General features: G+C 42.2%; 2 non-coding genes across 2 annotated transcripts; both read left to right on the top strand.

Moving 5' to 3' along the window:
- The first annotated feature begins 14,755 nt into the window (after nucleotides 1-14,755).
- LOC114807168 lies at nucleotides 14,756-14,888 on the top strand. Its single transcript, XR_003755221.1, has one exon. It is a non-coding gene; the product is annotated as a small nucleolar RNA SNORA7 (small nucleolar RNA).
- A 5,162-nt stretch (nucleotides 14,889-20,050) lies between these two features.
- LOC114807123 lies at nucleotides 20,051-20,187 on the top strand. Its single transcript, XR_003755176.1, has one exon. It is a non-coding gene; the product is annotated as a small nucleolar RNA SNORA7 (small nucleolar RNA).
- Nucleotides 20,188-20,476: the final 289 nt, after the last annotated feature.

Below are 20,476 nucleotides of genomic sequence, written 5' to 3'. Positions count from 1 at the left end.
ACTATGTGCCGAGCACTGTTCTAAGCGCTGGGGTAGACACCGGGGAATCAGGTTGTCCCACGTGGGGCTCACAGACTTCATCCCCATTTTACAGATGAGGTAACTGAGGCACAGAGAAGTGAAGCGACTTACCCACAGTCACACAGCTGGCAAGTGGCAGAGCCGGGATTTGAACTCATGACCTCTGACTCCAAAGCCCGGGCTCTTTCCACTGAGCCACGCTGCTTCTCTGGTAAGAAAAAATGCCACGGACCATTGACACCCATCAGTTAGACCTGGGTTTTGGAATCCCACTTGCACCCGCCACAATGAGCTGGGAGCTAGACAGAACATGCCGCTCCTCAAAAAACTCCAGTGGTTGCCCATCCACCTCCATACCAAACAAAAACTTCTCTCCATTGGCTTTAAAGTACTCCATCACCTTGTCCTCTCCTACCTCACCTTGCTTCTGTCCTACAACTTAGCCCACACACTTTGCTCTTCATGTACTAATCTTCTCACTGTACCTCCATCTCGCCTGTCTCGCCACCAACCCCTACCCCACATCCTGCCTCTGGTCTGGAATGCTCTCCCTCTTCTAATCCAACAGACAACCACTCTCCCCCGCTTCAAAGACTTATTGAAGACACATCTCCAAGAGGCCTTCTCAGACTAAGTCCCACTTTTCCTCAACTCCCATTCCCTTCTGCATTGCCTTGACTTGCTCCCTTTGCTCTTCGCCCCTCCCAGCCCCAAAGCACTTATGTACATATCTGTCATTTTATTTATCCCTTTGCTCGTCCTCCTTCCCAGCCTCAAAGCACTTATGTACATATCTGTAATTTTATTTACTCGTATTGATGTCTGTCTCCTCCACTCCAGACTGTGAGCTTGTTATGGCAGGGATTGCCAGTCTTTATTGTTGTACTGTACTTTCCCAAGTGCTTAGTACAGTTCTCCGCACATGGTAAATGCTCGATAAATATGATTGAATGAATGAATGTGTTTAAAATGAACTTTTGGTGACTTTATTCTTGGTTTCACTCACACACGTACCACAGACAGGGTCAAGCAAAACTAGAGCCGAGCTAGCAGTCAAACCAGGTCAAAAGTATACCAGTGAAGCAGAAAGCTAGGGCCAAGCCACCAGCCACTCACAGGTCAAAAGTATAACTGCCAATTTCTTTAGCTTAGTGCTAGCACAAATTCCCCTCGCATGTTGCTAGCTAAAAAAAATTGGGTCTTTACTTACAAAATGTTGACCAACCAGGCTCCCCATCTTCTTAGCGGTGCCATCACAGAGTGGGTATCCCACACTTTGGGAAGAGGAAAGTGTTAGACCAGCTAACAGAGGTCTTGTCCTGTTATAAAAGGCTGTTAATGACGAGTTATATATATGGGTGTCTTGACAAACAGAGTAATTTTCCACTTGGGGTCGTTGCTCTGCCTGCCTTCTTCTCCTTATTAGCTCAGGGACGAGGGAGAATAGCACTTTCTTCTCTGGCCTCTCAGGGTCAGCAGCTGCACTTGGAGATTGCCCAGCAAGATCTGCTGTCCTTGGGGAAGACGCGTGGCATGCGTGCTGTGCCCACTTTGAGCAAATGGCGGCTTGGACAAACAAAATGGAGTCGAGACCTTGGGCCTGTCTTGACCATATGAGTGCTCTTGGGCAAAATTTCACTGGTAATAGTAGAGCAATCTATGGTAAAAGCTGTGGTATTATACAGCATGTTTGAGGAAGGAAAAGTGCCCATTAGTTAGAGATGAGTTAGGGCTGCACAACAGGGAGTCACTGCACAATTTCCCAGAAGGCTTGAGCCAAGTACTTAGAGAAGCAGTGTGGCCTAGCGGAGAAAGCACGGTCCTGGGAGTCAAAAGGACCTGGGTTCTAATACTGGCAATGCCAATTCTTGTTGTGTGACCTTGGGCAAGTCACTTAACTTCCAGTGCCTCAGTTTTCTCAACTGTGAAATGAGGATTAAATACTTGTTCTCCCTTCTTCTTAGACTGTGAGCCCCATACGGGAGAGGGACTGTGTCCAACATAATTAACTTATACTTACTCCAGTGCTTAGAACTGTGTTTGGTGCTCAGAACAGTGTTGGACACAGGGTTAGTGCTTAACAAATGACATAAAAATTACCTCAGAAACCCTAGAATGATCTGAGGATGGAGAATCTTCTACCAATTCAATGGGGAAATAATCAGTAGCTGAAGTTCCTTGATTGATAGTGAGCTGAAGCTATTCACATTAACATCTCAGGGGAACAGCATACACACCAGGAAGATTCAAACACTGCAAACTCTTTCTCCACAAGGGAAATAATGACCAAGTCTGCCCATGTATGGCAGCTGCAAATGAGTTTTCCAGTTGATAAAGTGCCAGGTAACAAAGCTTTTGTTCCATATCGTAAGCTGTTACAGGAAAGGAACGTGTCTACCAACTCTGTTGTACTGTACTTATCATTCAATCAATCATATTTATTGAGCACTTTCTATGTGCAGAGCATTGTACTAAGCACTTGGGAGAGTACAATATATACAACAGAGATATTCCCTGTCCACAATGAGCCTACTTAGTGCTTAGTACAGTGCTCTGCACACAGTAAGTGTTCAGTAAATTCAAACGTATTTACTGAGTACTTACTGTGTATAAGTACCACTGATTAATAATCTTATGGCTAAAATAGCACAGATATTATGTTAACAGTAAAGCAATAAATCATACAAATTCTACAGGTAAAATTTCAGCACAATGGGTGCATACTGAAAGACTGATCAGGTCTTTACTGCTCTGACTTAGAAAAATGAGAGGAGATGGCATAGTGAATAGAGCACGGGCCTGGGAGTGAGAAGGTCATGGGTTTGAATGCTGGCTCCTCCACTTGCCTGTTGTATGATCTTGGGCAAATCGCTTTACTTCTCTAGGCCTCAGTTCCCTCATCTGTAAAACAGGGATTGAGACTGTGAGCCCCACATGGGACAGGGACTGTGTCCAACCGCTTTGCTTGTATCTACCCCAGTGCTTAGTACAGTGTCTGGTACATAGTAAGCACTTAACAAATACCATTATTGATATTATTATTACTATCTTAGTTCTGGCTTAGAAAAAGGGGAGGAGGTGATACCCTTTTAGCAGACCCCTCTCTTTCCTTGGGTAACATGTGATTTTAATTTGAAGATAAAAATAGTTGCTGGATTCCCAGATAAAAGGGTGAGTAAAAAAAAAGATGACATTTTAATTTGAAAGTTATTTCTAGAATATACTTTCTGGTCCACAAAATTTCCATTCATTCATTTCCCTGCTCTAGACTGTAAGCTCCTTGTGGGCAAGGAACATGTTTACCAATTCTGTTATGTTGTACTCTCCCAAGTGCTGAGTACAGAGCTCTGCATACAGCAAGCACTCAATAAATATAATTGCTTGATTCATCCCCACATACATACCCAAATACTCAGTTGCTTCCCTTACCTGGAATTTATTTCAATATCTTCCTCCCCCACTCTGCAATAAACTCCTTGAGATCAGGGATTGTGTCTAACTTACTCTATTGTACAGTCTCAAGTGCTTAGTTCAGTGCTCTGCACAGAGCAAGCACTCAATAAATACCATTGACCAGAACATATTCCCAACCTTCACATTTAGAACCTGCTTGTTCCTTTTGCTCTACACTGTGTCCTTGTGATATTAAAGATTTGTACTATGTCATTTCCCATTAATGATTCATATCTGCAGCTCTTTACAACAATTTATGTAACATCTCTCTTTCTGGTTCAAGTAGAGATTAGGCCTTCAGCTAACCATGGGGTTTAGAGTCTCCTGAGTGTTAGCAATCATGAGTTTTCCAGAACAAGAAAGTTTGCCAAGTTGTTGGGCTTGAGTTGCGGTTAACTGACAGCATGTTTTTAGGCTGTCATATTATTAAATGTTCAGACTGAAAGACATGTGACTAGAGTTCAGTTACCCTGCTCCCAAAGAAGGGTAAGTATTAGTCACAGCAGAACCAGGATTTTGGATGGAATGCTGAAATTATAGGCTAAGTTACTGGCTGAACTGATCTTGTTCTGAATGCATCGCTACTATCTTATATTTAAAGTTCACCCACAAAATAGATTTCACACCTTTTTGGTAGCATCACAGTGTCTAATGATCTTTCCTTTTGCATAATAAGAAACTTCTGTGAAGTTTAAGTTTCTTGCTGTGTCCTCGTTGGAGAAGGAAGGCAGTCAGTCGACTAACTGTCCTTTCATGCAACTGAAGAGAGTATTAAAGTTATACCTTATCCTACACTTAAGACACAGTCAATTCATCGATACAATTTATCAAGCACAGAGCACTGTCCTAAGTGTGTGGAAGAGTATGATAGAATGAATAATAATTATGGTATTTGTTAAGCACTTACTATGTGCCAATCACTGTTCTAAGCGCTGGCCTAGATACAAGGTAATTGGGTTATAGTAATAATTAATAGGAAGTGTGATATTTGTTAAGCACTTACTACATGCCAAGCACTATTCTAAATGCTGGGGTAGGTACAGGGTAATCAGGTTGCCCCATGTGGGGCTTACACTTTTAATTCCCATTTTACAGATAAGGTAAGTGAGACACAGAGGAGTTAAGTGACTTGCCCAAGGTCACACAGTAGACAAGTGGCGGAGGCTGGATTAGAACCCACATCCTCTGACTCCCAAACCCATGCTTTTTCCACTAAGCCATGCTGCTTCTTTCACTGTAGGGCTCACAGTCTTAATCCCCATTTTACAGATGCGGTAACTGAGGCATGGAGAAGTTAAGTAGCTTGCCCAAGGTCACACAGCAGACAAGTGGAAGAGCTGGGATTAGAACCCACGTCCTCTGACTCCCAAGCCCTTGCTCTTTCCACTAAGCCTTGCTGCTTCTCTAGTAGACACGATCCCTACCCTCAAGCTTACAATCTAATGGGGGCAATAAATCCAGGTGTGTGTGTTAGCTGTGTGTATGTGTGTTGTATAAGCAGCCTATCTTAGTGGAAAGAGTATGGGCTTGAGAGTCAGAGGTTGTGGATTCTAATAATAATAATGTTGGTATTTGTTAAGCGCTTACTATGTGCAGAGCACTGTTCTAAGCGCTGGGATAGATACAGGGCAATCAGGTTGTCCCACGTGAAGCTCACAGTCAATCCCCATTTTACAGATAAGGTAACTGAGGCACAGAGAAGTTATGTGACTTGCCCACAGTCACACAACTGACAAGTGGCAGAGTCAGGATTCGAACCCATGACCTCTGACTCCCAAGCCCATGCTCTTTCCACTGAGATATCTGCTTCTCTATCCTGGCTCCACCACTTGTCAGCTGTGTGATTTTGGGTAAGTCACTTAACCTCTCTGTGCCTGTGTTACCTCATCTATAAAATGGGGATTAAGACTGTGAGCCCCACGTTGGGCAACCCGCTAACCTTGTATCTACCCCAGCTCTTAGAACAGTGCTTGGCATATAGTAAGCACTTAACAAATACCCTCATTATTATTATTATTATTTACACACACACGTGCAACTGGATTTATATATTTTATTTTTGAAACATATGTTATTTTTAAGATCATTTGGGCAAATTCACCTTGGGTGCTGAGCATGTAAAATTGGATCTTCAAGTTGTGCCATACTCATATATACTGACTTAAAAGTCTTCTTCAAAACACATGTTTATAGTTGATGGTCTTTTAGCTGGTTAGAGAAGAACTTTGATTTTAATCCTGTATGTCAGTTTAAATAAGCCTTTCAGTTTGTCAGTAAATTCTGTATTGTAACATAATGAGATTGATTGACTCCAACTTGATACAAGGTACTCTATAAAAAGCATGGGCTCTAATGATATTTTGCCCAAATTGGTTAAACTGTTCTCAGTCAAAGACTTTCCAGACAAAGCAGGGATTGTCCTGCTTAGGGGATCATTAAAGCACCGTATCACTTGTCCTTTGAGGGGTTAAAATGCATGGCTAAATAAAAAGTAAAGACTTTTTATTTTATAGGATATATATATTTATTTTATAGGTTATAGCTTTACTCCAAATTTTATGCAAGGTGCCCAATATATAGTAATTTTTTTAAAACCTGGCAATCTGTAGAAAACTTTCATTTCAGCCAAAATCTTTAAGAAACTCATAAAAAGTAGTGATTTAGGACTTTCTTTCAAAAGAATCCACAAATTTGTACTATGAAGACAACATGGGCAACTTCATCTTACAATGCATACAACTGATAATGCCTGATGTCCTGTATGTATGTGACTATTCTCAGATGAACCATTAAATAAAGCTGAACCTTTGTGGACATAACAGATATCTTGATTATTTCGTATTTCAGGTACATGAGGTGGGGAGATTTAATAGTGCATTTAAACCATATTATTGGATACAAAATAGAAACTTACAAATACCTATAATGATGGATTTATAAGCAAAGAGTAGGTTGTATCATATATTGCGATCTTGCAAAATGAATCTGCTAGTATTAGCTCTAACAAGGTTAATCAGTGGAGTAGTCTAGCACTAGAGCTTTGACCTAGAAAAATATAAACTCATTAAAAACATGCTTTTGACATTAGGTATTTAAAATTCTCTATGAGGCTAAGGCCCATCAAATGTAGAGGGATTACGATGATGAGAGGGGAGAGGAGGCTTGGTGATGGTGCAAGGGGTGGACAGAGAAAATCAGCCTGAGGGAGAACAGAAACTCCTTACCATTGACTTTAAAGCACTCAAACGCTTCTCTTCCTTATTCCTTAATGATGATGATGGTATTTGTTAAGCACTTACTATGTGCAAAGCACTGTTCTAAGTGCTGGGGAGGATATAAGATGATCAGGTTGTTCCATGTGGGGCTCACAGTCTTCATCCCCATTTTACAGATGAGGTCACTGAGGCACTGAGAAGTGAAGTGACTTGCCCAAAGTCACATAGCTGACAAGTGGCGGAGCCGGGATTAGAACCCGTGACCTCTGACTCCCAAGCCCGGGCTTTTTCCACTGAGCCATGCTACCTCATTGATCTCCTGCTACAACCCAACTTGCACATTTTGCTCCTCTAAAACCAACCTACTCACTATACCTTCATCTCATGTTTCTTGCTGCCGACCTCTTGCCCAAGGACTCTCCCCCTTCATATTCAATGGGCCACCTCTTTCCCCATCTTTGAAGCCATCCCCAAATGCCATCTCAACCAAAAGGCCTTCCCTAAGCCCTCACTTTCCTGTCTTAGCCCTCTCCTCTGGGTCTCCTATGCACTTGTGTGTGTCCCTCTTAAGCACTTTAATATTCACCTTCCCCCAGCCCCACAGCATTTATGTACATCTCCACCTGTGATTCATTTTCATGTCTATCTCTCCCTCTAAATTGTAACCTTCTGAGCAGAGAGCAAAGAGACTGCAGACAGCAGGGGACGGAGGCACAGTCCCTCACTGAGCCAGGGCCCATAGCTATCCCTGCAACCCTGAAATGGCCATTTCTGGACTTTTTCTCAAAATGGAGCCCAGTTCAAGTCAATCCTGCCTTACTTTCAGTATGGGTTGAGTCTTCTGTTTCTTCAAGAGGGAAGCAAGAATGGCAACCAGCCTCTCAGTGGAGGATTATTCCAGAGAAGGATCCTACAGATCAGAGTCATCAAAGTACCTCCATATCCTCCTCCCCATGCCAGTATCCCTTCCTCATCCAACTCCTGCGATCTTATTTTCCTCAGGAACAGCTCTCCCCAATGCTCTCTAAATCTACAGGCAGGGAATGTGTCTATTTATTGTTGTATAGTACTTTCTCAAGTGCTTAGTACAGTGCTCTGCACACAGTAAGTGCTCAATAAATACAATTGAATAAATGAATGAATTCCCTCCATATACATCTCTTACCCTATTCCCCTCTCACTTCTTAAAAGCACTTATTCCCATCCGCTTCCCCTTCCACACTGCTTTGTGATGGCCCCTTCCTTCTGCCTTCAAATATTCTCAAGTTCCCCCTATATTCTAAAAGCCTTCTCCTCATCTAGTTCTCACCCATCTCCCCACTCCCATTCTTATCCAAACTCTTGGAATGGGTTGTATACACCAGCTGCCTTAATTTTCTTTCCATCCACTCCTTTTCTGACTCACTTCAAACACTTAGCCAGGTATTTTTCAGAATTCTTTATTGGGCCTGTGTACCTCACCACATGCTCTAGGTAGTTGTTCAGTCAGAAACCTTCACAGCAGATAACACAGACTCAGCAGACAGAACCTGGGATAGTAACTCAGGTTCCCTGATTCCCAGAGGAGTCCACAAGGGGAATGTGATTTGCATGAAGCGTTTGGTGGCCTTACAATTTTGTCTGGGCATCCTATCAATTCTACCAATTTCGAGGCAAAGGAGTTGAACTCCAGTCCAACATGACGATGCCTCCCCTGGACAATCATACATCTCAATTTGATGCCCAGCTGCTGCCCACACCCCACGTGCAGCCTGCTGGTAGCTGCCAATGTTACTACTGCCATTGCCAGGCTGTGTGGGTGAAGGGAGAAACTCATGCACGCAGTGGTGGGGTGTCCTTTTCTCTCCCCTCAAAGCAGGAAAGCTGTATAAACTGAAGCGAATCTCTCGAACTTTGGGAGGGTACATGCAGCCCAAGGTCACGTTGGATCTCGGGCAGCTAAAGTGGTTCTATAGTAGCTTCTCGGTAGGACTAGTGTGACTCTCCATGAACTCTACCTCCCTCTCCTCCTGCAGTGCTCTCCACGCTTCTGACTGACAAGTGTGGAGATGGACTTCGGACAGCACAAACCCTCCTGAGGAGCTGGGAGATCCCCAGCTGTGGTGACCAGGCAGTGGTCCCCACTCTCACAGCTCCAGGTTCCCCAATACATGCTTTGGTTTCAGAGGAAAACATGCACGTGCCTACAGTCACCCTGAATTCCTTCTTTCAGGGCTTCTTGGAAAGTCCCGCCTCCCTCTTCCCTCATGCTGCCCTCTGCTCCGAAGTTCTGGTCACTTTGTAATTAAAATTTGCAGAAAGATGTTCAGGAGACTTCATAAAGTGCTGCCTTATGGGATCATCTTGAAGTATTTCACTTAACATTTTATAGAGCAAAATCCACCAACCCTTCGTAGAACCTCCCAGAACCATGTCTTTTTCACTGGACCAGCAGCAAGGCTAATCTGTCTACCTAAATGTGTGAGCAAACCAAAATACCCTAAATGAAGCTCTGTCAGAGAGAATCATAGTCGTTAGCAGGTAGAAAAGCTGGAACTCCTTTAAAAGAAGAATCCAGTGTCCAGGCCAGTTAATGCAGCCACAATCACAGTTGGGCTAGTCGAAATGGCAAGATAACATTACATTTGGGTTTGCAGGTCTCACAAATTGGGTCTTGTTTGGGAACTTTATCCCTCCTAGCTACCAAATAAAGTAATTCCCAGGAAAGAAAACCAAGAAATTTTTATGCTAAAGTTCCACTAGGTCTCAGCTGTAGTTGAGTTTTATTTACATCTTCCAATGGCTGACAGCAACTTATAGACTTCAGTTGAGGGTTGACAGGTATTTTCCTGTCCCTGAAGTGGGTTAGATTCTAAAGCTTTTAACTTTTGCCAGTGCCCAAGGTCCCTCTTTATGTACAGTGAATGCAGAGAAAAGAAATAAGGCTAACATCACACCTTAAGACATGGAGCATTGGCTGAAGTCTAAGAGGTTGGAGACTTCAATTAAGCAATCTTCTGTGATTGAATCTCTTTGAATGTATCTAATTCAGTAGCAGGCGATTGCTTAATTGAAGTCTCCAACCCCTTATAATTCATAGTCAGTAGATTATATTCGTGCCAACTCAATTTGAATAAAGGAGTAAGATTCTGAGAATCTTTGGAGATGCATGACATTCTTTACAAGATTTTTGAAATGTAAATAAGTGGGTCAATGGAGGCAGAGTAAATAGAGGGATCGAACTAATATTAGCAATGCCATTCTGTATAACTGACCTGCTTTCTAACCTATTCGTTTAAATGGGACTTGGGTTGGGTAGGTAGAGAGAAAATTCCTAACTGATTCCTTCTGTTTTCCTGGAATTGTATTGGAGACAATATTTTCCTCCAGGTAAGCTTTATTTACACAGCAGACTGCTCTTGACAGTCCCTGATGCTATTTGCTACACAGCATAGCCTGTCAGGTGGTATTGATCACTTATCAAATCATCTCGGAAAATCCCATTCTTTCATTGGTTTAAAGTAAAGCACCATCCACAACCATATTTATAATCCAATTAGAAACACAAAAGCTCCATCACACACACACACCAAAGCTCAAAAGATCAAGAGGGCCAAGCACCCGCATTGTGTCCTATCAGGGAGGAAAGTAGAGGGCACTTCAAACAGATTTCCTTGTCACACAAACAGATGAGAACAGCACAGGCCGCATGCGACCCTTCCCTTTGGTGATTGCATGAAGGGTCACCTGGATACACTAGAAAACAATATGCTTCAAAATGAGGTGTATTCTTTTTTCAGGGGAAAAGAAATTTCTCTTGACCTACATGAAGTTTCATAAGCTACCTTTCAAAAATATCCTCAACCAAATATTCGATTGTCTTTTGAGCTCATTCTCAAGGGGCTGCTTCAACAACACTTGTAGACGCTCAATGCCTGGGACTTTGCAGGGATAAACGTGTGCAGAGATGAGACTTCAATTCTAAGGGACTAGAGTTCAAAGGGAGACTGCTGTTTAAGGTGATTTCATTCAAATAGCTACTTCCTGAGTACTGTATTTTCCTTTCTGTGTCACTTATACCTTTTCCTGACCAAAAAAAATGAGTCTTTTGTCCAGAAAAATGGAATATCCTGTAAGAAGAAGCAGAAATCGTTTTTGCTGTTGCTTCCCAGTCAGGAGAGGTAAGAGAGAAGGACCCAGAAAAAAGTAAGAAGCCTATTTCTTCCATCTTCCCCTGCCTTCCATGAAACTGAGGGAGGAGGATTCTCCTCTAGGCAATTTAACAAACCCACAGTCTCCCTAATTATTTGGCACAAGGCAATGGAAGATAACATACCCAGCAGCACTAGAGGGCAATGCTGGACAAATATTTCTAAGAATGGAGAAACACAAGGGAGCATTGCTGTGTATTTATTGGTTAATAAATAAGTCAGTACTTCAGCTGCTGCTTTAAATGTTATTATTGCCGTGTGGAACGCATACAATCTGAGTGAAGAATTTCTCATCCAGCTTCAATTATTCTAGCTAAAAGAAAGGACAGAGAAAGGCAAAAGAGACAAAATGATTAAATAAAGTGTCTTCAGCATCGGCTTGGCTTTTTGCCAAATTATCAATTGCATGTGGCAGATAACCAAATATTGTGGTGCAACTGCTAACACAGGGGCCCCCAGGTCCCACCACAGTATCTGCCACCTCTTCTCCTTCCTCTGAAGTCATACTTGGCCAGATCAGAGGTCATGGGGGTGTGGGAGATGGGGGAGAATGTGAGGCCCAGCAGCCCAAGCCTCTGAAACCTTGAAAACTGGATTAAACTTGGAAGTCCAGTGTGAATTTCATCCACTCAGATCTCCTGAAAAATGGTGAAATTGGAAGCTGTTCAGTCTTGAGGACACATGTACATAACTAACCTTCAAAGGCTCAAATTTCATATCTTGACCAAACTAATAAACTGTACATTTTGCTAATTAAATTAATGAGGTAAATATATAGATTTTCTTCCTCCACTCATCTGATACATATATGTATGTATACACACACACACATACATATATTTTACTACTAGAGAGGGAAACTTTAATAATACATATTCACTGTGAATATTTATCACTGAGAGCTGTGAACCACACACAGAATATTGAAGGAAAAGTCCCTTATTTTGCTTTTCAGCCCTGGTCCCATTCCAAGTCAACTCTAGCTGTTATCCCAGCCCATTCATCTCCAGTTTTGAACTTGACGTGGGAGCTAAGCCATTCAAGTAGTCAGGTTTTCATCTTGCCTATGTTCTTGTAGTATATATTACATGCTCACTTGGTGTGGTGTACTGTACTAGGTGCTTGGGAAGTACAGAATAATGGCATGACTCATTCTCTGCCCCAAAGGACTTTACACTCTAATGGGGAGACAAACATGAAAATATTTATTTTTGCTGCCTTTCTGTTTGTCTCCCCTGTTCAGCTTTTTACTGGGCTGTTCTGATTCTTATATGGCTTTCCCTACCTGGGGCCTTTTGAGTTTCTGTGGAGAACTTTGTCTTTTTGCTGATGTTGCTTTCCCTTGAACTTTGGGGCTTAAACAGTCATTCCTCTGCCACTGTTTCTGAATTTTGGGGTGTTCTCTGGTGAGCTCTTCTATGGCTATTCCAGTACTCTGATACCTCTTCCTGAAAGGATCTGTTTTTATGAGACATCTGTCTTTTCATCTGTCATATCATACCTCTGCCACCTCCTCCCTATCTTTCCCCCAAAGACTCAAGTTTTGTTCTACCTACCCTCCTTCTTCTTTCTCGCAACATAGAAGCATAAGAAATGGCATTACTGCATCTGAAATCACTTCCAAACAATTCTGGTACTAACTCTTGAGAGGTGAAGAAGGGATGGGGTTAGGTTCCCTTCTAACTGGCATGGACAGAGGCACTCCATATTGCTCCTCCTTTTTAGGGATGGATTATTTAACATTCTGAACTTTCCTTCTACCTCCATAACTCACTATCTAGTAAACACTTTTTCCCATAAATCTATGAAACTCTGCTTGCAACTGCTGATTTTCTTTTGCCTATGCAACTTCCCAAGGTGATGAATTCTATGTTTACCAGCTGTGTCAGAAGAAAGGTTTCCTCTTGTCTGTTTTGAACTGTAATGTCATCCAGTTCCAGTGAGAGTATCTGCTTCTTGGAGTTGAGGGTCTCCCAGTCATACAGAATAATAATAATAATAAAGTCCACTCTTTGAACAGTTCCAATATGTCACTTGGGTCCCCCGCTCAGTGTCACGTGGCAGGACCAGATCACAACCACCAAAAACCGAGCATTCAATTTACTACATTAGATTACAAGCATTGATGCTGCACTCACCTCCACTCTGTTCTACTGGGTGGGATATTTGAGAAGAATGGATAACAGTAAGTACCCAAACAGCTGCTGTAAAGTGATCTGAAGAGGACTGATGAAGCAAAGGGGAGAGAGGAAATGATTTAAGGATGAAGTCAGGTGCAGACCCAGAAAATGCAGTATATCAGTGGAAAGATGAAAGACAGCTGTAGCAGACAGACGACTCTTGCATATGTAGATTCTTCAAGAAGATTCTACAACCAAGGCAGAAATGAAAACTGCACCAGGTGCTGCAAACAGGAAACTTGTCAGAACAAAATGAGGCAATCTTTGTATGAACGTACTGTGGCAGGACTGGTAATCTTGCATTGAACTTTTCAATCACACTTGTACCCATATTATCATCTATGAACATGAAGGACAACTATATATATATGCAAATATCTATATATGTATAGATAGATATGTATAGATTATATATCAAGTATATTCATGATGATTTATGACATTTGTGAAGCACTTTGTACTCAGTGTGGTACCAACCCTATGAGATGCCCACAATCTAAAAGGTGGGGAGCTGATGATGGACAAACAAGGGAAGAAATAATGGGGTACATTCAATGAAACCTATTCACAACAATCATCCCCACAAAACCAGCAGTGAATTACTCTTAAAGGGTGATCTGATTTCTGTACACTTTAATCAGGTCCTGTCTCAGCCTTAAGTCTGAGTTCTTAACTTTTTCTCAGCAGCGTGGTCTAGTGGTAAGAGCACAAGCTTGGCAGTTCTAATTAGTGGGTTCTAATCCTGGATCCGCCACTTGTCTGTTATGTAACCTTAGGCAAGTGATTTAACTTCTCTGTAAAATGGGGATTATGACCGTGAGCCCCATGTGGGACAACCTAATTACCTTGCATCTACCCCAGCGCTTAGAATAGTACTTGACACATAGTAAGTACCTAACAAATGCCATCATTATTAGTATTATTCCTCTGGAGCCTTCTTTATTCCCTTGATCACTATTTTGCACCTTCTGGTTCCTCATGTTGTAACATCTCACTTGACTTTCCCGCTCCATTTTCTCCAGTTCTTGCCTTCACATGTGGCTTTTTCTCCTTTCTCCTTTTAAGTGGATGCCACACAGGTAAAGAACAGTCATGGACAGATACTGAAGGTTACCTTTCATGTAGATTCTTCTGGATCTTTCGCTGACTGTAACTGTACTGGAGAAAAGATGGTCCAGGTGAAGTTTGGGACAAATAAATTTATATGGTGAGGACAAAGAAGTATAGCCTTGGAAATTCAAGACATAACCTTAACTCACTGACTTTTCAATTCCCAGCCTGAATAGACATGAATTTCATTTTGCATTAAATCTGTTTGCTTAAATTGAAGCAAGAATTTTTGTCTGTAAGAATGTATGCAGAGGAAGGTGAAAAATATATAGTAGGTACTCAGTAAATGTCTACAATTACAGAGAAGAGCAAACACCCAAGTTAAGAACGACAGGGGAAGAAGGGTGCCTTTAAAAAAGAAGCAGCATGGCCTATTAGAAAGAACATGGGCCTGGGAGTAAGATAACTTGACTCTTGTCTGCTATGTGACCATGGGCATGTCAGTTAACTTATCTGTACCTCAGTTACTTCATCTGGAAATGGAGATTCAGACTGTGAGCCCTCTATGTGGAACCGGGACTTATTAGGGTTAGGGTTAGGGTTCTGTGCCAGCCACTGTACTAAGCACTAGGGTAGATACAAGATGGCCCTTTCAGGGTTGCACCTGGAGAGTTTCTGGGACTCTACCGGTCTTGACTATGGGAGGGAGAGTCAAGCAGAGTCAATTCCATTCTTAGCTTGGGCAGTGGCTAGTGAGTGGAAGGCAATCTGCTACAAGTCCAAACTCACCTGAGCTGGGCAGCAGTGGCATGGGAGAGAGTTGAGGGCGGAGACTCAAGCTTACTACGTGGAAGGAGGCAATGGCAAAGCAATTCTATATTTTTATCAAGAAAACTCCATGGATACACTACCAGAATGATTGCAGATGGAGGTGGGGTGCTCTGGAGGTGATGTATCTATGTTGTCACTATGGGTCGGAGATGACTCGACAGCATAAGACAAGATACAAGATAATTAGTTTGAACACAGTTAGTGCTTAACAAATACCATAAAATACAAAGAGCCATTCAGCCTCCTGCTACTCCCATCCACTGTTACCTTCCATGATCAATATTATTAGCAAACCTTACCCCAGACACTCTTCCCTGGTCTTCCAGACTGCCTAAGACACCCAAATCAACAGTATGGAACCATTTTGGTTTGAAAACACCCTTTGTATTCCACTAATTCAAGCTACTGAACATATTCTCTGAGGAGAGATGGCTTAAAGGTTGTAAGGCTTTGTGGTTTATTATCAAAAGACTATGTAGAATCTCCTCCTTTACTATATGAAGAATATAAAGAAAAGGGCAGTTGTCTCATTTTCCAGCTCTACTCAGAGCAGTGAGATATATGCAATTCATTCATTCATTCATTCAATCATATTTATTGAGTGCCTACTGTGTGCAGAGTATTGTACTAAGCGCTTGGAAAGTACAATTTGGCAACAGATAGAGACAATCCCTAACCAACAACGGGCTCACAGTCTAGAAGGGGGAGACAGACAACAAAACAAAACAAGTAGACAGGCATTAATACCATCAAAATAGAGAAAGAGAATTATAGATATATACATAATGATGCAATGATCTCTTCTGGCCTAGGATACTATAACATTCCAATGAGCAACAAAATTGACGCTGAAATCAAAGCTGACAACTCTTGGCACTTATCTAACATTATTTTTTTTTAAAGTGACTTTGTCTAAACGAACCTAATTTTTAAAAAGTATCATTCCATTTGTCCTGAGTAATTTGTCCTCAGTAGATTGGGGAAATGAGTATCCCAGAGCAGGTTCTCATAGAGCCGGAAGGATGGCAAAGATGCATTTTCTTCCAGGGATGAGGAGTTGAACACACAAAAACTTTTTGGGGTTTTTTTTCCCCACAAGTTCAAGAACTTAATGAGTTAAGCAATGGAGCTTAGAATGAGCTTCCCTAGGGATCTTAATAATTAATACTGAGTGTGTGCTGGCTGAAAGTCAAATTCTAAGTATTCCAAAAACAGAAGTTGTTCCTAAAGTTATACAATAGTTATGTAAATCCTGAGACCTTTTATTTTTGGGGGGGAGTGTCATTGTTTCTTGAATTCCATATGCCTATTTTCAAACCCCAGGAAACTAGTTTCAGAGAAGGAGAAAGTTGGGCTCACTCCTAATAGTGATTTCAGATTATTGTGATGCTGCTGCTGCCCAATTCTGCCCTAGCAGAGGTGAAGAACAGTCTATCTTAAATTTGCCTAGGGATGTTTGGGAGGATTTAATAGGGATGAAGGGCAGGGAGAGAGGAAAATGAACAGGAGAATGAGCACAATGATGTTATCCAGCATCTTTGCACAGGACACATTTATGTAGTGGTCGGTACAGGGTAGTACAAAAGCACGCCCCAGTTTTTTCCAGCAGCACAACCGCTGTGACATTTCGCTAATGTGCCTCATTAGGGATTGGAGGTGAGGAGCAGAGCAGGAGTGCATACGAGTAGCTGCCACCCTATGAGTGATTCTCTGCTTAATTCAGGAATTGCTTGTTCAATCCTGAGCACGTTTGGATTTTGAGTGGGCCGATAGAAGCAACGGCTGGAGCAGTGAGAGCGGCTCTACCAATCCCTCCTAGACAGAGGATGATGTCTTCTATGAATGCCTTTTCATGTAGATTACAGCTGACAGACAATATTTTCAGGATTTGTTATCACTATTGTTGAGGCTGACTCTTCTCCCTACATGGAGGAAATTGGGTTATAGTAAGAATAGAGTAAGAGACTGTCAAGGGAAGAAGGGGGGCGGGGTGTGTGTGTGTGTGTGTGTGTGTGTATGTATGTGTGCACACAAGAGAACACATACACACAAAGGGGGAGTATATCTTTCATTTTTGCTTAAGGAAGCTACATGATATCTTCTTCAAGACCTGCCCCAAGAGCCCACAACACTGAATTGGAGCCTGCCTGAGTTCGAGCCCTGGGGTTTAACTGGTATTCACTGGAAGCAATTTTGGTAATTGTGCAGCAAGTAAATACCTTATTCCCTGTGCCTTCATAATAAAGTGGCTCAGGCAGTTTTATTAATAGGGAGTAGAATGAGCAAGTGCTACAGCCCTTGCCTGTGATTTATCTGAAACAGGCATATGTCTTCCTCAAATGGATGATAAAGGAGGATGGAGTGATGGCAGCTTCCTCTCCCATTCTCTGCTCTCTAGCCATAATTTTTTTTAAATAATGCTCAAATGCTCAGTCCACAACTCCCCTCTCCTCAAAACTCTCCAGTGGGTGCCTACTCACCTCTGCATCAAACAGAAACTTCTTCCATTGGCTTTAAAGAACTCAATCAGCTCTCTCCCTCTTATTTACCTAAATGATTTCCCACTTTAGTACAACCCACACACTTCCCTCCTCCAACGCTGACTTACTCACTGTTCCTCTACCTTGCCTGTCTCATAACAATTCTGTGCCCATGCCCTCCATTTGGTTTGGAAGTCCTTCCCTCGCCATATCTGTCAGACCACCTCCAAAGTCTTATTAAAATCATATCTCCAAGAGGCCTTCCCTGACTAAGCCTTTAATTCCCTGTTCAAGCACTTCCTTCTGCATGGCCTATGCATTTGTATCTATTTTCCTTAAGCTCTTTGATTTCTCCCCCTCCTATATCTCTTGTAGGTAAGGGATATCACCTTGTACTTTACTCTCCTTTGGGTTTTAAAGTGATACTATGGAGTGTGAGATTTTTATTAGTATGTAAGAGTGTAAAGGCATTTTCTACTGGAAAATTTATACCAAAAATATGCTTCCTCTGTGGAAACCCAGCCTCTGGGAGAATTTGTTGATAAAATATCTTGATCCGGGTACTGCATCAGAAATTTTTTTCATGTGCTTTGGAAAGGCATAGAAAATCATTTGAACATCTACTTCTGAGTGAGTTCATAGTACAGTACCAACAATGACTGGAATTGAATGATTTAAGTGAGACAAGCTTTGGCTCAGAATCTGAATCATTTACCATTCATTCGGTAAATTTTGGTAACTTTACATTTGTGGACTGAAAGTTTCCAGTTCAGCATATCAACATAGATATGCTTTAGAATGGAATGGGAGTTCCAGGTAAGGGGGAGGACATAAGCAAGGGGTCAGATGTGGGAAAATTGAGTACAAAACACAGTGAAGTGGGTTTTGGAGGAAGAAAGAGCATGATGATGATGATGCCATGTAAGCGCTTACTATGTACCCAAGCACTGTTCTAAATGCTGGTGTAGATACAAGATAATCAAGGTGTCTCACGTAGAGCTCACAGGCTTCATCCCCATTTTACAGATGAGGGAATTGAAGCCCGGAGAAGTTAAGTGACTTGCTCAAAGTCACACAGCTGACAAGCAGCAGAGGCGGCATTAGAACCCACGACCTCTAATGTCCAAGCCTGGGCTCCTTCCATTAAGCCATGCTAGTGGGAGAAGAGAGGAAAGAAAGAAAGAAAGAGAGAGAAAGGAAAGAAAAGAAAAAAAAGACAAGACAAGAAAAAGGAAAAGAACTGATGTAGTGCCGTGGAGTAAGAAGGAGTTTGGGAGGGATGATTAGTTCAATTTTAGACATCTTAAGCTGGAGGTGCCAGCATAAAGCCCATGTGAAGATGTTCCGGAGGCAAGAGGAAATGTGAAATGGCAGAGCAGCTGACAGGCCACGGCCAACAGGATAGACTGGGGAGTCATCTACATAAAGGTGGTAGTGGTAGAAACAGCATGACCCAGTGGAAAGCACATGGGCTTGAAGTCAGAGGACCTGACTACTAATCTCAGCTTCGTCACTTGTCTGCTGTGTGACCATGGTCAAGTTGCTTAACTTCTCTGTGCCTCAGTTTCCTCATCTGTAAAATGGGAATTCAATGCCTGATCTCCCTCCTAGTTAGACATGAGCCTCATGTGTGACAGTCACTGTGTCCAACCTGATTAACTTTTATATGCCTCAGTGCTTAGAGCAGTGATTGACACATAATAAGCACTTAACAAATACCAACCATTATTATGATTATTAGTTGAAGCCATGTGAGGGCCCGAGCTCCCTGAGTGAATGAGTGTAAAGTGAGAAGCAAAGGGGACTCAGGACAGAGTTGTGAGGATCATGCACAATTAGGAAGTGCAAGGTAAAAGAACAAATGACTAAGACTGAGTGGCCAGAATGGTAGGAAGACAACTAGGTGAGAACCGTGTCAGTAAATATCAAGTTGATTTCCCAACTAATCTGCCCTGATATTATTAATGATGTGTATATAATAATGTTGGTATTTGTTAAGCACTTACTATGTGCCAAGCACTGTTCTAAGTGCTGGGGGGAGATACAAGGTTATCAGGTTGTTCCAAGTAGGGCTCACAGTCTTCATCCCCATTTTACAGATAAGAGAACTGAGGCCCAGAGAAGTGAAGTGACTTGCCCAAGGTCACACAGCTGACAAGCGATGGAGCCAGGATTAGAACCCATGACCTCTGACTCCCAAGCCCGGGCTCTTTCCACTGAGCCACGTTGCTTCTCTACTTCTATTTATTTATAGTGATGCTATTGATGTCTGTCTAGTTGTTTTCTTTTGTTATCTGTCTCCCCCCGTGAGCCCATTGTTGGGAAGGGATTATCTCTATTTGTGGCCAAATTGTACTTCCCAAGCACTTAGTACAGTGCTCTGCACACAGTAAGCACTCAATAAATACGAATGAATGAATGAATGAACTCCTCCCTCCCCAAACCGTGCCATTCTTTTTGGCTCTATTATATGGCTTGCTCATTCTCTCACGCCCACTTCCATGTTTTCAAGATGCCAGCATAGAAAGAGGAAACTGGTGAGAGAAAACAGAGTTCTTAGACACATTTGAACTAGTAACATGGTGAAAATTTTAAGTTAATGAGAAGTTTAGGAACCTAATTTTATTAGTCCCCTCTCAGGGTCAACCTGGAGAGTTTTCAGTACTCTTCCAGTCATGACTACAGGAGGGAGAGTCAAGCAGAGGCATACTCATTCCATTCCTAGCTTGGGCTGGGGCTAGTGAGTGGATGGCAATCTGCTACAAGTCAAAACCCATCTGTGCTGGGCAGTAGCGGCATGGGAGAGAGTCGAGGGCAGTGACTGGTTTACTGGGTGGAAGGAGGCAATGGCAAACCAATTCCGTATTTTTACCAAGAAAAGTCTATGGATATGCTACTAGAATGACTGCAGGTGGAAATGGGGTGTTCTGGGAGAGATGTGTCTACGGCGCCGCTGTGGGTCAGACATGACTCGTCAGTATAAGACAACAACAACTATTAGTGCTAAACTGACAATTATTAGAACATTTATATAACAGAGGGGACAGAAGGTTCAG

Source organism: Ornithorhynchus anatinus, chromosome X1 (genome assembly GCF_004115215.2).
Source record: "Ornithorhynchus anatinus isolate Pmale09 chromosome X1, mOrnAna1.pri.v4, whole genome shotgun sequence".
Lineage (NCBI taxonomy): Eukaryota > Metazoa > Chordata > Mammalia > Monotremata > Ornithorhynchidae > Ornithorhynchus > Ornithorhynchus anatinus.
This window is presented reverse-complemented; position numbering and strand designations above follow the sequence as displayed.